The sequence below is a fragment of the Tachypleus tridentatus genome, chromosome 10 (genome assembly GCF_004210375.1).
Source record: "Tachypleus tridentatus isolate NWPU-2018 chromosome 10, ASM421037v1, whole genome shotgun sequence".
NCBI classification, from domain to species: domain Eukaryota; kingdom Metazoa; phylum Arthropoda; class Merostomata; order Xiphosura; family Limulidae; genus Tachypleus; species Tachypleus tridentatus.
In genome coordinates this window covers 90,312,418-90,332,543 of record NC_134834.1, presented here as the reverse complement: position 1 = coordinate 90,332,543, position 20,126 = coordinate 90,312,418, and the positions used below count along the sequence as shown (strand labels likewise).

At 33.6% G+C, this 20,126-nt stretch overlaps 1 non-coding gene across 1 annotated transcript; it reads right to left on the bottom strand.

Annotated features, from left to right (window-relative positions):
• Positions 1 to 19,769: 19,769 nt before the first annotated feature.
• On the bottom strand, positions 19,770 to 19,851 carry TRNAS-UGA (transfer RNA serine (anticodon UGA)). Its single transcript has one exon. It is a non-coding gene; the product is annotated as a tRNA-Ser (tRNA).
• Positions 19,852 to 20,126: the final 275 nt, after the last annotated feature.

Here is a 20,126-nt window from a genome sequence, read left to right as displayed (position 1 = left end):
TCTTAAAAAGTGGTGTTCGAGATAAAACTAATGAGTCTCTACTGCTTTCTAACTGACGCGTACTTCAGGCCTTAAAAAAAATTGCTTTTCGTATTGTGTGCATTCGTAAGAAAAAAAACAACAAAAATGCTATTCTAAGACCTAATTAAGAGATTTAAAAAGACCAAAACACTCAAATGAGTTTGATAGTCTTTTTACGTAAGGTTTCCTTTTAGAAGTAAAAAGCATTCAACAAAGTCACTAATAATTGGTATGTACAAAAGTATAGTGTAATTACTGTGTGAAAAACATTAAAGAAAAGTTCGTAGATTTAACGTTCTTATTCGTCGCATTTAGTTACCTTTATTTAGACTACAGATTGAAAACTTATTATTGTTGTTATAATTCATTAATTTAAGAAATGCTGAAAAGAACCAAATAAATCAGAACATTTTTCATAAAAATTCGATACTCTTGTCTTTGATTTGGTATGTTCAGAAGTTTCAGTATTGGTACGTATTTCTACTTATTTGTTTTATAAATATAAACTAATTTACATTAAAGTGACTAAGTTTGAGAATAACGTCAACTAACTGTTTGTCAGAAAATACATAAAGGCAGGAAAGTTCATTGCTGTAAGACTACAAAAAACAAACTCGATACAAGAAGCTGGTGTGGTTTGTAGCTATAACAACATTAAATTATTTGTACTTTAGGCTATGTGGTTCTCTTACGTTCGTGTTTCTTTACGTTGTGTGCATTGTCATAAAATGGATTGAATCATGCATTCATATACTTTATCTCATGCACCTACGTATATGAATGTGTGTATGTGTATTTTATATACAGACAAATGAAAGTAAAATAGCAACTCCTAATTCTGAGTCCCTTTGTTTTAAGAATAAAGTTTCACATTGCTTTTGTACACTGTTCCCACAACACGAATCCAAAGTTTAGCGATCACACTAACCGCTAAACCAAGGATCTTCCTTTAATTTATGTGTAAACGTAAATTAACTTATTTTCAAGGCACATGGAAACGTAAAAGTAACACTTTCTAACAAAGTTTATAGACGTCTTTTTTTTATATATATATGAGCGCCCAAAGGAATGGGGCAAGGTAGAGCATTTGCCCTCCTTTACATTTCAGAAAATTATTACACTATTATGATGTAAATTTAACATCGTAATTAAAACAAATATTTATAGTATTTTCTATTAAAATTGTAAATTTGTGTTTGCGTTTAACCACACGTAACACTATTTTTTAGTCTGTTGGCTTACTCTGTTTTGTTTCCTCCCTACACATAAAAAAATCTATGGACTTATAGGCTTAAATCGAAGACCTATTACGTGAAAAAATAAGTATCAAAAAATAACACGTAAGCTGTGATAAGAACATTCTGTCGCTAGTTGTGGCCAACAGAAACACTAACTGTTAGCATTATCACTATACAATGTAAAGAACATTGTCGTATCAATACAATCGCTGTATCCACGATGTGACCGTACCATGTTAACGCTTACGATAACATAAATCGCCAAGAGCTTTATTGACACGAGTGTGTTTCACCGACATATTTTATTGGTACTTTTGTCCACTAATAAGAACGGCCGGCTTGAATTTCAGAGCATTATTTTCGATAAATCAGGTAACATTTCCTGGAAAAGATCAGTTGAAAACCATTTTTACGCACTTGAAGAAATTATTAGAGTAGGAATTATGAGAGTACTCAAACTCATATAATTATTCAATAGTTCCCTGTCGTTGTCATAATTAATGATTTTATTTATGGTACAAAATTAACTGTCAGTTCGTACTAACTTCACAGTTTATCACTTCGAAATTTTCTAAGTTACCAATTCCAACTGGCTTTAAATCAAAATAATATTGAACTTTTATATGTTTCAATCACTTACTGACGTTTTGCAATTAAAGTATGTTTGTTTTAAAGAACAAAGCTACACAAAGTATAATAAGTGTTCTGCCCATTGCAGATATACCACTGTATTACTGGGTTGATTAGGGGGGGGGGGGGGGGGGGGGGGGGGCGTTTTGCAGTGATAAGCCGTGCTTACATTTTGAATAAATAATAGGAATATGTTATTATAACACAACTGTACTTATGAAATTGTGTTTGATTTTCATTCTTGCTTCCACAACAATTATATTTTACTTCTCGTGATGACGAGAAACGTACTTGAAGTAAAAATGTATCTCAAGACTGTTGAAGATGATCTAGAAAGGTCGAAACGTTGTTCTCTACTTTATTTTAATAAAAGTTTTAATAACCATACCAGTCGTCTTGAGATATATATTTCACATCTGTCGCAAATGTATAGAACGTAAGGCTTAGTAGTAACTGTTATAAAGAAGAAGGACAACTGTACCTAATAATATTCAAAGGGAAATGAAACATTCGATCGCCCTTATTGTATAGTTTTTCTTTTACTTCAGTCTAAGGTGATTCAACATTTAATTCACCAGAACGAACAATTTACAAATTAACAGAATATTACTGGAAAATTTATATTTACGAACAAGCTGTAGATTAGTTTAACTAAGAAAATTCATATATTATTTTAGTTAAAAGATGAAGACAAACCATGCTATTTAAATATATATATAAAAACGGCTGGTTTGGGTTGAGAACATGTTTTATGCAGACGAGCGATTAAAGTCGTGTAAGTAATTACCTGGTGCAAAGACGTTTTAAATACCATAGGGTTGATCGCAGCCCAGTGGTTAAGTATGCCGTGGTAAAACAACCTATATTATAAATATCAGTTTAAAATAAGAAAAACGTTTACTTTGAACAAAATTTGATCAATATATTTTTAATTTCTGTCTGATGGTTTAAAGCCAGCAGTTAGGGTTCATGATGCTAAAATTCGGGGTTTAATCACTGTGGTGAACGCAATATAAATAAACTATTTTCTAGGTTTTTGCTTAAGAGTACAAATTTTTAATAAAGATAGAGCTCAAAACAATAGTCGCCCCTCTTAACACATTTATTACAACGGTAACTACTGTCAGTGAAGCATTTAGTACAGCTTGTACGAATTACAGCATTATAAACAAATTCTTTGAGAAGTTTCTTGATGCAGAAACGTTAGTGTTTAACACTTTACTGGTTTTCAAAAACCAACACCATTTTAGTGTAAGATGTGCTTTGATTATTAAATAAGTTATTAATATATTTTGAAATTGTACATTTATTCTGATTAATCGCTTATAATTTCTAGATAACTTGGTAATTCATTTAAGTGCTGAACATTTTGCCAAAAAACTTGCACTCCATTAGCTAAATGGTAGGTCTACAGGCTTATAAATGCTAATATTATGGTTTCGATGCCCGTAGACTGCAGTGCACAGAGAGCCTATTATGCGGCTTTACTCTTAACAACAAATAAATTACGCAGTGAATCTACTTTTAAAATAATATTTGTTTATCATATATTATTTATACATTTATGTCCAGACATTAGAGGTACATGTCTCTACAATATATCAACGTAGTTCGACAGTTTTATGCGCATTTATATAAATGACATGGAATAATTTGTTTAATAAATAAGTTTAAAAACACACGATCTTGTATTCTGCCGAACTTTGTATCAATCTGTCATAAACAGGCTGTTGTAGCATCATGGCTTTTATATTAGCATCAGTAGATATAAAAGTTATATTTATTAAATATTCATTAAAAAGCATTAGAACCTCCTTTATAAAATGCTTGTACAAAAAAAAACAACGTTGTTTACTGAAACGAAAAGAGAGTTTATTGTAATATTGTTCATAGAGGGCGCTGCCTGATATCCCCAAGAAAAGCTTGATGTTTGGAACAATTCTTCGCTCTTGGTATGAGCAGTGACATATACAGGCTTAGTTAGACTAAAGGCAGAGGAGGCAGGAAGTTCTCCACATAGAGCACATTGTTCTCAGGTATTATAAGTCAAAGTTTCATATTATTTTTTTTATGGCATACTAAACAGTAAAAATTAAAGGCAAGCAGCTAAGAAACATCTGAATATTAATCTCAGTATTTATGTGTTTATATTTAAATATATAAAAAATGTATACTACTAACATTTATTTGTTATTTGTGTTGCAGCCACTGTGAGTACTTAAACCCAGATTTTAACGGTATGAGCATTTCAAACTTACTTAGTAAGCCATTTGAGGGAAAGAATACAACTAATAGAAAACAATTCAGCGGAACCTGAAACTGGCTCCAACTTATATATATATATATTATTACTTATCAAGTAAAAGATATACCTGTAATAGTTGCTAAAACTTGATATGAATTCCGTTTCGGGCCAAGTTTCTGAAAAGGGTAGGTACTCTTAAGTGGCAGTTATTATGTAATAAAGAATTTTATGTTACTTCCTCTTATAAAAGACCCCTAAAAGACGCAAATTCCATTTAATACAGTACCAGTACAATGTTAAGTCTCGCTGTAAACGTGAACTGGCAAAATACGAAATTAGTGATTGAAAATTACTGTTACAGGTAATACACAATTAATACCTCATTGAAAGAAATATTAACCTCAGTTTTACGTTAATGGGGTTACTAAATGATGGGAAAGTGTGATGTTGTGTGTGTTTTTTATAGCAAAGCCACAAAGGGCTATCTGCTCAGCCCACCGAGGGAAATCGAACCCCTGATTTTAGCGTTGTAAATCCGGAGACATACCGCTGTACTAGCGGGGGGCGTGATGTTGTGTACAATAAATAAAACTGCATATGCAAAATAAGATGGTTATAAACAGTCGTTTCAGTACATAACCACAAGATATAAAAAAATTTGACATAAGTTCTGATTTTATTTGAATATTTTGACTTTTTATTGTACAATTGCTAAAGTAATTAATTTGCTACTGAAGAAACAATTATAAAAACGCCGGAATTTTCTATTCATTTACAATAAAATTAAATCCACAGTTTTAGTGTTTGGACTAATTTTTAATTGAAAAACGAAATTCATACAGTACTTAAGGTATGTAAAATAAGTAAACAATAAACGTTTAAAGGTACTTGAAATTACGGGGATAAAGGTAAAAAAACACATGTTTGAGCATAATTAGGTAAAACAGTTTAGAGTCATAAAACACGTAAATGGTCTGCGTTGTTACTTCTTGCATAACGCAACACAATGGACAATTTACACTCTGTCCGCCAAAAGGAAATTAGTCCAGGATTTTAGCCTTACTGGCTGATTTCTCCAAGCCCATTCCCTTGGCTGTGGTTTCGCTAGATAGTAGATCTTATTACTGACTCAGCATGTGACTACGTAAGAAATTGTTTGTTTTTTTAATTTTGCGCAAAGCTACTCTAGAGCTATCTGCGCTAGCCGTACCTAATTTAGCAGTGTAAGACTAGAGCCAACTCTTGGGCTACTCTTTCACCGTCACATTATAACACCCCCACGGCTGAAAGGGCGAGCTTGTTTGGTGTGACGGGGAATCTAACCCGCCACCCTCAGGTTACGAGTCGAACGCCTTAACCCACCTGGCCATGCCAGGCCACATAAGAAATGAATTTGTACTCTTAAAAATGTGTTTTCATGTCTATGATAATTCAATTTTTGTTAGGTATTCTATAACGCACGAATTTATTTTAATTCAAACTAAGGTATCTTTGATAGTTCATAGAGGTCACTCTGGATTTCTAATATTACTTTTTTTTTTTTTTTTAGAAATAATAAAATAACAAGTCAAACATTCGAACATAATCATAATCTACAAGAATGTACTGGTCAAAACATTAAAATGATTTTGTATAATCGTCTTATTTGTATTTGTAACAATCGTTTGTAAACAATAATACCATCTTTAGACGAAACGTAATCGGCAGCCATTTTGTTTCGGTTGACTCCATTAACGCTAAATTGGTGTAAACAAAATAAATTTGTCTTCGTATTTCAGAGATATACTATTATAATACTAGTTCTTATATTTAATTTTCGTTGCTGATTTTAATATTCCGTCTTTAATTACTTTCAAGCACATATTAGCTATAAAAGGATACAAAGGTAGGAGGACATCAAACTGTCTCGCACATTCTAGAGATACACAAAATTCACTGGGTGACATTTTCTAACACTGACCTGGCTGAAATGAAAAAAAAAAAAAAAAAATTCGTTAAGCTTCAAAATTTATTTTTCTAGTGTTTCGAAACTATTTGTGTTTATTGGATTTTAAATTAATTAAGTTTCTACATGTCTAGACATGTCAGCATGTTAATCCTTTTAAACAAAAACAAGATATTTTGCTACTTTTAGCTCAACTACAACTTGCTAGAACGGGTGTTTTGGCAACTACGTTTTGCCATGAAATTCCCCTCACGTAAACTAACAATTGAACATTCTATAAAGTGATTTTTATATAATCCTTAAAAACTAAATGAAATGAATGGTACTTTATAAAACTGTACTTCAGGTCTTATTGTACCATTTGAAATAGTTCTTCCACCATTTTCCTTCTAATGACCATTGTTACGCACGAGTGTCCGATCTTGTAATTTTGTCATAGCAAACGTTTCCAAATGACAAGCCTAGCATGGTCACGTGGGTTAAGGCGTTCGACTCGTAATCCGAGAGTCGTGGGTTCAAATCTCCACCGCACCAAACATGTTTGCCATTTCAGCCGTGGGTATATTATAATGTTTCAGTCAATTCCACTATTCGTTGGTAAAAGAGTAGCCCGAGAGTTGGCGACGGGTGGTGATGACTAGCTGTCTTCCTTTTAGTCTCAAACTACTAAATTAGGAACGGCTAGCGCAGATTGCGCTCGTGTAGCTTTGCAAACAAACCATTTAGAAAAAAACACCTTTCACCCCAGTGGCACAGCGGTATGTCTGCGAACGTATAACGCTAAAAATCGGGTGGTGGGCAGAGCACAGATAGCCCGTATGTAGCTTTGTGCTTAACTTCAAACAAATATTAGAAGAACTCTAGTAATATGAAAAACAAATGTGTGAATATTAGGTGTTTAGACCGAGTTATGTAACTTTAATTAATGTCACGAATAACGGTATTTTAATAAGTAGCTGTGAAACGTAAACGTGATGCAAGTAGCTTTCTTAAAGTGATGTTTTCACCTTCTGTCACAAAAAACTTACATATTTTAACAACAAAAAAGGATAGCTAAATCCCATTGTTTTAGATTAAATATTAGGTAAACTGTCACTAGACTAAATTATTCTGGCTCGTTGGTCGTACCGAGTTGATTTTATAATTTTAAAATGATTGAAAACCTCAAACAATTGACGTTTCTGAGTGCTCATTGTAGAAGCTTTATTCATCAAAGGTATCGATACAAATACTCTACGTGTTATACTCTACGTGTTCCGAAGTTTAGTCACATCATCCTCAGGAATGTGAAATCAAAATTTCTGCAAACCATGTATACCGAACCCGTTATCCATGTGACTCATTGCTACTACTTAACTTACATATTGAACTTTACGGAGATTGCGCCATCTGCATACTCTTTGAATTAACAACCCTTCATCTTTATTTAAGACATTGCAATTATGTTTAGCATGTTTCATTATTTCTATTGATTTTCTGGTATTTTTAGCCGCCATATGATTGGTTGAGCCAAAATAACAGTTGTTTTCTCTCTACATAATATGACTTACAAGTTCAGCCAGTGCAGGGTTTTCACTTTTATTATTGTTAATGTAGCACAGATAGCCCTCGAGTAGCTTTGTACGAAATTAAAAAAATAAACAAACAAAAAATGTTAACAGATAATTTAACAAGACCGAACAATACCATCAGATACGATCATCTATTTCAGGATCCTACAAGAAGTTAGAAAAACTATATTAGCAACATTTGTTTGGTTTGTTTTAAATTTCGCGCAAAACTACACGAGGGCTATCTGCGTAGCAATATTTAAGAAAAAACGTTTTAGATCTACCAACACATTAAATTGTGACAAAAATTGCTAAGTTTGCGAGTTTGCAGTAACTCATCAAGTTTCGATACCTGTGTACAGCTTTGTGCTTAACAAGTAACAAACAAGCACGAGACCCATAGAATATGAAGTAGTGGTTTCATTGTCACTGTTGCCTGAAACATCCTTTTCGCGCTTTATTAATAAACGTACTTTCATTTGGTGAGTTTTCAACACTACTTTGTATTTTGTTATTTCCTCACCTACGTAATTATTTTATTACTGGAACTAATCAAACATAAGATCAATAAAGTAGCAGGATTTTTATTAGACTCGTTTTGCTGAGCAAAGTGACATGTTAAGTATGTTATCAAATTGAAACGCTAATACAAATATTATGTATCCATTAACCCTCAACGACCTAATGCTAACCTAACCCAAAACACCTTAGACGTAAAAAAGGATTGAGCGTGCGACTTAAAGAATGAAATCAAAACTGGCGGACAAACTGGTAACTACACTTATAGCATTAATTAAACTTCTACAGCAAACACTCATTCACTAGTTAGCCAGGCAGCATTTTTTTATTCAACTTTGGGCATGATGGTGGGTAAAGTAAAATACGCGGCCTGGCTAACTAATGAATGAATATTTGTTGAATAATTATTGTGAGTGTTATAAGTGTAGCTACCAGTTTATCCGCCAGTTTTGATTTCATTCTTTAAGTTGAACATTTAATCCTTCTCTGGCGACATCTTTTTTTTTATTCTCGTACCTATGGTGTTTTTGATTATTTGTCATGAATTTTAGTCTAATAAACCACCGCAAATAAGAAAGCGACAGTCAGTAGTAATCAACATTAGGTTTAGAATTGCAACCATACTCGGGTTCGCATCCCCGTCGCGCTAAACATGCTCGCCCTTTCAGCCGTGGGGGCGTTATAATGTTACGTTCAATCCCACTATTCGTTGGTAAAAGAGTAGCCCAAGCGTTGGCGGTGGGTGGTGATGACTAGCTGCATTCCCTCTAGTCTTACACTGCTAAATTAGGGACGGCTAGCACAGATAGCCCTCGAGTAGCTTTGCGCGAAATTCAAAAACAAACAAACAAATGTAACCATACTATTCAGAACAGACCTATACAAAATATATGACGGTAGTTTTCTTTCCTCTCCATAACAGTGCTAATAACTTTCTGTATAGTAATGTCATAAAAACTAGATTAACAGTTTCTTGTCATCACTTGCATACACTCTGTATAGCCGTATCAAGCATCACTACTTATGCTAATTGCTCAAGTGAATATCAGGTGGCGTTAAACTCTCTTTAATAAGGTGAATTTCATAAAAAAATTATCAAATTTGTGCTTAAACTTTGGCAATGAATGATAACCGTTCATCCGTATGATTCTTTTGAAAGCTTAATCTAGAAAGTGTTAATCTAGTTTACTTGGCCTTACCATTATTTATGTATTTGCACCTGTTTTAACCCTATAGTTATACTGCTTCAATTGATCCATCTTTAATCATGATAAGAAAAAACTAAAAGTGAACCATTTTTCCCCTTAGATGAAACTTCGTTTTAGACAAATACCTTACGTGATCTGTCGCTTAGGCGTACGCAGAAATTTTGGTCAAAATTGAGCGGTTTTTGCTGAATAACTTTGCATATGTGGCTTATAATTGTATCAAATTTGACAAATAATTGTATCAAATTTGACAAATAATTGTAGTTTACAAAGATCTATCAGTATACGAAATTTGATTTTAAAATATTCATGAAAGCTATATTCATGTTTTTATATCAAATAAAGAAAGAAATTCAATTAAAATTGGTGATTTTACATCTTGTGTATTTCTTAATGGATTCTCTTGAAATTTGGTAAGTGCAGTAAGGATCCAGTATAGCAGATCCACAGAAAGAATCTGATAGTTTGAAGTACCACAGTTTGAGCTACAAAAAATAGAAAATCACTAAACTATCAGTCCAGTTAATAACATATAGTGTATTCTGAATGTTGTTTGGACCACTACCGTGCATCATGATATACAGTGTATTTATTATAAGTACAGTTATCAACTGAAATATAGTGAGATTAGCATATCCTTTTCTGTATAACAGAATGATTTCTGATGAGATGGTTAAGTGAAACTTTTAGTTTTATCTAACTTATAAAGAAAACGTTGAGCTTTTTCAATTTGTTACTGGCATATTTGGTGACTATTGTAAAGATTTGTTCAAAAAATTGTGCATCCATGCCAGGAGCTACTTGGTTATGGTTAACCTAAACTTGATCTGTAACGGTGTTTCTCTCATGTTGTCAAGATAATCAAGGTGTTTCCTATCTTTCTATGTTGGGTTCTTCTGTTTCCTCCAATGCACTTAAAATGACAGAAGTTGGTAAGTAACACTTAAAGCAAGATGGCCATCTTTAAATGGCAAATACACTATTCTAAAACAGTTGGTTTTATCACACTACAGGATAACGAACTGATATTTTGAGTTATTCTTTCCATGTAGACGAGTAGAGAGTTACAACGTTGATTGTACAGAGTTTTGTTATGTTTCTCGTTTCTTCTTGATCCGTGAAAACACGTTATGCATGTTTTTCAATTGTGCCAGAACGTAGTTTAGTAACGTTGTTAAAATTATGTATTCAAGACAGGTTTTCACTGTTTTCAGACTATTGGTCTTAGTAGTAAATCCAGAGTATGATAAAACTAGTAATTCTGAAATAAAGTAATTATAGAATTATATATTCGTCTAAAGGTTCCTTGAAGGGGGGGGGGTACTTGCTTTGTTAAGTTAATAAATAATGTATTTTTATTTAGTCTAAGTTATTTTGGGGGTTTCTAAATGTATTTTTTGTCTATTAGGTGTTCAAATATTTCTTCTCTGACCACAAAAAATTTGCATACATCAAATTGTTTGTTGTCTTGTTTAAGATATTTAAGAGATACTTGCGCTTGTAGATGTAAACTATATTTAGCTTAATGATTTTTATGTTTATAAAACGTGTCTTCCTTTGGGTCAATGATAAGTTTACGGACTTACAAATCAGGAGTTCCATTTTCCATGGTGGACATAACATGTAGCTGAATGCAGATTTACCCTAAATATACAAATACAAACATAGAATTATAAAACATTCCTGTTTTTGTTTTCCCTTACATCTGTAATACTCATTTGAATATCTTTAGTTGCATCCGGAGTTTGTCGCTCGTACGGATCAAATCAACGTTATTGACACATTTGGAAAATGTCTGATTTACTGCATCTGTAGCTGCAGTTTGTGTTTAAAGTGGAAAGCTCCTGAAAAACGAAATATTAAGCGTCCAATTAAATAAAAAACTGAGTTTAATGTTATAAACTTGTTTATTTCTAAAGCTAAATCAAAGTTAGAATACCTTTGGTGTAAAAATAAAGACACGAGACTTGTACAAACAGTTGTACAAAACCATATCACATCATGTTTGACAAGTCTCACTTAACACCGAGATATGATGTTGTCTTTATTTTTATAAAACAATAACTTATATTTTATCACTCATGCAATTCATGAATTAAACTAAAACTGAATAATTTTAATTTATACCAAATTTCGCGCAAAATACATGAAGGTCATCTGCTCTAGCCGTCTCTAACTTATCAGTGACAGACTAAAGGGAAGTAATTAGTCAATACTAGTCATCACTAACTCTTGGGCTTCTCTCGTATCAACGAGTAGTGATATTAGCCGCCATATTGTAATATCACATGGCTGAAAGTGCGCGCATATTAGGTGACGAGAATTCATACACAAAGTAGAAGTTAAGTGCCTAACCACCAGGCCATATCAGGCCGCATTTTGTTTTATAACTAAGTCATAAATTAAAATATAAATGTTGTTTAGCTTTGAGTTTGTTATATATATCAGTTATTTTCATTTAATTTGTATACAAACTTATTTAGCTCCAGAATCCAAAAGATTCGTTACATTACTCTAAATTAACAATTCGACGACTGGCGGTTATCGAAGGAAAGTAACTAAACGTATGTCATAACTAAGAATGTCCTATTTATACGTCTTGGATCTCAGTGTTGTATGTTAGGCTTTCCGAAGCTTGTAGCTCTGTCGTGCTCCTATTGTTCCATGTAAAATACACAATGTAACTGAAACCGACGACTTGCTGAAGGACAACTGGTTGCGAAATGTTTATATAGAATAGTATAGCCTTTATATGTGACAAATGAAATGTAAGCATGGTTGACTATGTGACATAAATATTTAATAATTCCATAAATTTAATTTTAATTATCTTCACAAATTACTTACGTTTCATAATTATGTGTTTCAACTGAAATCGACACACCTTTTCTCCAATTGTTTATTGAACAGTTTCGAGCATATGAAAGTTGCAATAACATGAAAACTAAAGTATCATTTTGCTTAGAAGTAATGAAATATAAATATAAACAAACTTCACAGCTGTTCATTCACAGAAAGTTGCTCCTCAGTGGTACAACGGAATGTCTGTGGACTCACAACGCTAAAAACCGGGTTTCGATATCCGTGGTGGACAGAGCACAGTTAACCCACTGTGTAGCTTTGTGCTTAATTCTAAACAAATAAATAGGTACAGAATGTTTCTGTCAACTTCTAAGAAATATTTAAAACCAAATGTCTCGAATCCTGTGAAATGTCAGCATTAGGTCCAAACCTGTCTGTCGGCTTATAACACTGGTGACTGGTTACAACACCCTTGGTTACAACACAGTACGGTCCGGCATGGCCAAGCGCGTTAAGGCGTGCGACTCGTAATCCGAGGGTCGCGGGTTTGCATCCCGGTCGCGCCAAACATGCTCGCCCTCCCAGCCGTGGGGGCATTATATAGTGACGGTCAATCCCACTATTCGTTGGTAAAAGAGTAGCCCAAGAGTTGGCGGTGGGTGGTGATGACTAGCTGCCTTCCCTCTAGTCTTACACTGCTAAATTAGGGTCGGCTAGCACAGATAGCCCTCTAGTAGCTTTGTGCGAAATTCAAAACAAACATACATTTATTACTCAATATATGGCAATGTTAATTCTTTCTTCGATCACACCTTCTGATTAATGTTTTCCCATAGTTCCAAGTTAAAACATTCATATTAACTTTATATTTGATCAAAATTTATTAATATTACAAGACACTTGAAAAAATCAAAGTTCTCAATAAAAGCTACAATTTAAGAAGGTTGGTAAATATTTATTAAAACTTTAAGGATATAAATATTGCTCTTTATTGAATCAAACTTAAAAGTTTGCTAATTTTTCTTTGAAAGTGTAGAAGAAACAAATATTACGTCAATTCAGGGCACTTTTAAATACATTAAGATTTTTTTTTGAGAATTGAGAATTCGCTTCAGACGTTATTTTATTCTTATGTAAATATGCGTGAACTGGTAAAAAAAAACAAATAACTTTTAAATATATTTTCTCATAAATTAACAATACATAGGGGAGTTAAAAAGACGGTATTTTGTATAAGTTTCGCATTTGCTTTTCAGTAGAGTAAGTTACTTAACTATGAGGAGCACGAAGTAATTTATTAAGCCTAAAATACTGTAAAATAATCACTGCAATTTCTAGTGGTTCTATCTGATGTGTTTTATAATTCTTATGCAATATCTTTTACAGACTTTTTTCTACGTTAAAATACTTTTATTTGCGAGCTTTCGGCCATCTTACTGAGTTTTTCAGTGGACAACAATACACTGAACCATACAAATTCATTTTACTGTGGAACATTGCTTTAAAATAGGTTTCGGAACAACAATTGGCTTCTGGTATTAAAGTTATTTATTCGTATTAATTTATCTATGTTATGAGTCTTCAAAAACAATTTTATAAATTCAATTGAACTAAATGATGCAGGTGTTTTTATTAACGAATGTGATGTGTTTTTTTCTCTTTAACTTTGTGTGTTACTGACTTCGAAAAAGGGCCCGGCATGGCCATGCGCGTTAAGGTGTGCGACTCGTAATCTGAGGGTCGCGGGTTCGCATCCCCGTCGCGCCAAACATGCTCGCCCTTTCAGCCGTGGGGGGCGTTATATGTGACGGTCAATCCCACTATTCGTTGGTAAAAGAGTAGCTCAAGAGTTGGCGGTGGGTGGTGATGACTAGCTGCCTTCCTTCTAGTCTTACACTGCTAAATTAGGGACGGCTAGCACAGATAGCCCTCGAGAAGCTTTGTACGAAATTCAAAAACGAACAAACAAACAAGACTTCGAAAAGAACTGGGAGACAATCTATACTCACAGTGCTCAGATTTTGTCTGTCCTGGAAAAGCGCGCGCACCTTATCGTCATTCGCGCGCATTTCATTTTAACTGGTGTAAATATATTTTAAGTAAACATTTTGCACGACAACATATTAAAATAGCTTATCAACGTTTTATGAAGGTCTAACATTATAAGTTTATTCATTGATAGTGTTAACTAGCCTTAACTAAACAAAAGAAAAAAAAACGTACAAAAGTAACAGGATTAACTTATCTTTTTTATCGCGTATAGGCTATATTTAATACAACCTTAATCATTGTTAGCCCTAAAACAAGTAGCCGAAATACCTGTTCTCTGGACGGAAATTATGTAAATCCATGACTAATGGAAGGTTATCTTAGGACATGAAAAGTTGCTTATCTTCTATGTAATTGTAAAAAACGGAAAAACGTCCAAAGAACATCGCAAATACGCTTGAATCTCTGCATTGTTTCAACAAACCTTCATGACAAATTTTGTGAAGATCCATCAACAGGAGGATAAATAGTGGAAAAAAAAACACCCAAAAAATTTACAAAAACTGCAAAACGCAGAACTGAAAATTTGTACGTATCTTCCCATGGATCCAGAAAACATTCATGCCAAATTTGGTGAAGAGCCATCTATAGAAGACGAAGTTGTGGTGAAAAACACAAAACAGAAAATTTGTACGTACCCTAGAATGGACCAAATGAGCCTCTATATCAAATTTTTTGAAGATCTATCCACACCCTGTGAAGTAGTTATATGAACATACAACAGACAATACTATTATATTTATATAGATCTATTGGGTTACTAAAGTACTATTTGTTTTATTTAGTGATGTTACTGGTATCCTTTACCTGCAATTAAAAGAATTATATGAGCCATCTGGTAGCTTAGTGGTAAGCCTTTAAGCTTATAACGTTAAAAATCGGAGATCAGTCTATAGTGTAGCTTAATGCTTAATCCACACCCACTCCTACTCTCAGTGGCACAGCGGCATGTCTGTGAACTTATAACATTAGAAACCAGGTTTCGATACTCATTGTAGGCAGAGCACTTATAAATGTCGCTTTGTGCTTAATTACAAACAAATACACCTAACGCTTCAATAAAATTTAAAAAAATGACTGTACCAAGTTATCTTTTAGCGTATTTTGATTTTGAACTGAATTTTATTACACCTATTTGTGACGTTGAACACAAAAACACATCAGAGGCGTCACATTTTAGTGAAATATTTGTTTTGTTTTTAAAGTTTTCTCTCTTATATCTGTATTTCAAGAATAAATTAACATATCATAAAAGAAATTAATTAAAATCGAAAAGTTCAAAGTTCAAAGCTTTTCCTACTTGTACAATTTTACCATTCTTTTATTCATTGCTTTGCCCCCCGCTAGTACAGCGGTATGTCTCCGGATTTACAACGCTAAAATCAGGAGTTCGATTCCCTTCGGTGGGCTGGGCAGATAGCCCGATGTGGCCTTGATATAAGAAAAACAAAACAATTAATTGCTTAAATTGTTTAATTTTTAAAAAGTAAAACACGGCTAATATGGTGACTTTAAAATACTTTATTCATAATCTCTAGGGCCTGGCATGGTCAGGTGGGTTAAGGCGTTCGACTAGTAATCTGAGGGTCGCGGGTTCGAATCCCGGTCACTCCAAATATGCTCGCCCTTTCAGTGGCGGTGGCGTTATAATGTTACGGTCAATTCCACTCTTTGTTGGTAAAAGAGTAGCCCAAGAGTTGGCGATGGGTAGTGAAGACTAGCTGTTGTCCCTTACACTACTAAATTAGGGACGGCTAGCACAGATAGCCCTCGTGTAGCTTTGCACGAAATTCAAAACAAACAAAGAATTTGTAGACAGAAAACGTTATAAAACATTATGCTAACATCATTAGATTGAACAGTTTATTAAAGTTCGTGAATAAATTTCCACATTTACTGTTTTTAGTAGGAAATTTAAACCTTTAAACTTTAAAACATATGTTTCTGGACTAGCAGCAGCTACTGATAAATAAAGGTATTTTTAATTCAATAATTCAACGATTTGTAGCGCATAAATGTATTTAATACAATAAAATATAACGTTCAATATTATATAATACAGTGACCTAGATCAATATCTCACAATTACAAGCAATATTAATTAATACAATAATTATTTACATAATGGATTTACAATTGTGGTTTCTGATTGGACAAACCGACAAATAATTAGTTCTTTTGAGTTAAATTATCGAAGTTTACATAAAAAATGTATTGAAAACAGAAAAAAAAATAATATTTCCAATTTTACTTCCTTGAGTATTTGATTGTTTTTTACAACAAAACCACAATGGGTTATCTATAGTTTTCACAGCGTTGTAAGTCCGTAAGCTTACTCTATCTCAAAGTATAGAAAACGGATTTAGATTTTGGAAATGAAGTTCAAACATAATACGCAATCTAAGATCATGGATATGAAATACGTTTCATCTAAATACTCGTTTTATCAAAGTTTTATATTTTAACGAAATGTGTAATCACATTTCATATTTTTAGTTTTAGGTTGTTCAGAAATAAATGTCGTTGTTGAACTGCGAAGTTTGTAAAAGTATAAACCAGTATTGTCAAACATGCTTCTTCAATACACCTTTGCCAAAGTGTAACGATGGTGTTTATGCTTCTTCTGTAGAAATAAGAGTTTTTATGGTCCATGAACTCCCTGAAAGCTTCTCCTGTATCTGCCTGGTTTTGTAAACGTTTATTGTTCAAAAAGTTGTAAAAGTGCTTGAGAAAATGAAAATATGTAGAAGAAAAGTCTGAAAAAATAGGGTTGATGAGGCAGAATATCGATTCCCAATTCGTTCAATTTTTCAAGCGTCATCCTTGACAGGTCTCATAATGCCGATTTTGTTGATCTTCAGTCAGCTCATGTAGAACCCTCTTATCCAACATTTTCGTCTTTCTAATCACACTCAGATGGTTGGCAATGCTTGATTTGCTTTGCTTAGATTTTCTTCAAGTTCACTACTGTTGTGTGAGAATCTGTCTCAACTGCTTCCATTAATGTGCTTTCATCTAAGGATGACTTCCTTCCACGACCTCCGTGGTCTTCAAGACTTTCATCTCCATGTCGAAACATTCGTCACGAACACTAAACTGTACGTTCAGTAACAGATCCATGGCCGAATGTCTGGTTGATGTTCCTTGTATTTTCGGTAACTTTTCGTCCACATTTGAAGTCGTAGAGGAAAATCAGACGCAAATCCTTCTTGTCCATGCTGCCTTGGGGGTTGAGAAACTTACTCTGACTAGACTTGAAACAGCAAACAATTAAGACACATTGTAAGCGACGAACGTTGGATTAAAGCAACCAACCAACCAACAATAAGTTACTCAGTATTCAGCTTCTAAATGTTATCTTGAGAATTCTGACATTTATTTCTGGACAACATATTTATGATTTTGATAATAAATGTTTCTACTTTTAGAAGAATAAACAAAGGAACTTGTTTAATATGCTAACATTTGACAGAATTGTTTTCCCTCTATATACTGTTTTTTTTTTCTATTTTATTACTAGAATTAAAACCCTTCAAAAATGACGTGAAACCAAAGTCTACCAAATTTAGATCCTCCAATATACAATTGCAACTTTTCTGCCAGTAAACAGACATAAGAAAAACAAATGACCTTCCAACTTCAGGAAACTAAAAACCTATCGTGAGCAATATCTCCCTTACCTTGTAAATACTCAGTCATCGTTCAAAGACTTATTTTCATAACAAGCGACAAATTAATTTCTCTCAATGCCAAGTAAATCTTTGGTATAAATACTTCCTCCTTGACAGGTTTTTACATAAAATAAAACGCGCCAAAATTTAGGAACTATTTACGCCTATTTAAGCGATTGAATTCAACCAAAATGGGACCAGGGAATGAAAAAAGGAAGTATCATGGGATCGAGATTGGAACTCACGAATTCCGGAGAAATCGAACGTGACCAACCGACACTTGACTTTCAGAATTATTATCGTTGTTTGTTAAAATACTCAGAAAGAAACTATGAAGAATTATATGGGATTATTAAATTAAATTTTCTACCGAAAGAGTCTTACCTTGTTTCAAGTAGGTCAGCTATAGGAACGCTAGAGTAAGAAATTTAACATAACAACGTCTCGTGACAGATAACTTACGTGTTTTACAGCATCATTATTTGAAATCGTTTCTGAATATAACAACATATTACAAAACGATTTTGTAAAAAACTGATTTTTTAAATTTAAAATCGTTAGGGCATTCGATTAGCAAGTTGCAAGTAGTGGATTCGACTCATAGCACCGAACATGCTCCCCCTTTCAGCCGTGAGGCGTTATAAAATAACTACCAATTGCATTATTTGTTGGTAAATAGTAGTCCAAGAATTAGCGGCGGAGCGGTGTTGAATAATTGTTTTCTCTTTAGTCTATCATGGCTAACACAGTTAGTTTTCAATAGCTTTGTGTGAAATTCAACAACAACAAAGTATTTACATACATATTTAAGAAATGAAGAGTTTTGATCTGTTTGGCCATGCTTAACAAATTATTTGTACAATTTACAGAACAGTTAAAAATAATTATAGCTTGTAATATTATACGTGAGACAAGACAAAAACTGCTCTTACAAAACTGTTTTACTCTCTAAACACAGACTCGGTCAATTTAACCGACCACGTGGCCTCTTTGTACTCGTTTAAAGTCTTCCAGTTAGCACTATAATTCTTTCACATGTAAAAAATCGTATTTTTAGCGAAGTATTTTAATAAACTGAAATAAAGTCTAAGTGTAAGCATACAACATCAGTAACAAACTGTTCTTACTGTAAATGATGATAATACTCCACAGTATAATGAAATATGAATTTTTCATTTACTAGCATGAGCTAAGTGATCAATCATTAACTGAAAAGTAGCTTAGTTTTTGTCAAAATGCTTTCTGAAAATGTTCAGCATTTACAGTGCTCGCAAACTCCGTGTTCTTTACATTTATTGTATTGTTTTATATGTTTGTATCAATTTATATTTATAGCACTGACTGATTACAATAAAATTGTTCCTGTCATTCATATATGTTTCTGAGGATTTTGGAATTTGAATATCTTGATACGTTTTGTCTTGTAAAAATAGCCTCCTCTATCTCCCCTGCAATGAGAAATACGTTTGTGTGTGTTTTTCGAACATTCGTGCAGAGTTTCAAAAGAGCTATCTGCGCTAGTCATCAACAATTTTCAACTGATACACTAAAGAGCATTCATATGGCCAACATCGCCTATTACCAGTTCTTGGATTATTCTAATAAAAAAGATTTTTGTTTTTGAATTTCGCGCAAAGCTACTCGAAGGCTATCTGCGCTAGCCGTCCCTAATTTAGCAGTGTAAGACTAGAGGGAAGGTAGGTAGTCATCACCACCCACCGCCATCTCTTGGGCTACACTTTTACCAACGAATAGTGAGATTGATCGTCACATTATAACACCCCCCTCGCGAGCATATTTGTGGTGCGACGGGGATTCGAGCCCGCGACCCTCGGATTACGAGTCGCACGCCTTAATCCATCTGGCTATGCTGGACCCAAATAATATCACTCGCAGTTGATAGGATTCGAACCTACGCAAGGGTACGCCAATGGATTTCAAATCCATCGCTTTAACCACTCGGCCACAACTGCTGTTAATCAAAAAGAAGAATTCAACCGTCGCTCTAAAAACGATAATCTGGACCTTTTAATCCTCTTTGTCGTCCGTGGGGATTTTCTCACGTTCTCCCGCTTTCCTCCTACATCTGAATTAATAGTATTCAGGCATTTAGGTGCCCACCTATTCTTTGTGCTTCTTTAACAACGAATTCAAACAGCTGACAAATCTTATATAAATCAATCTAGATCACGTGTATAGTGAAATACGTTTATTGTGCATACATGTATATATATATTTAATTACGTGT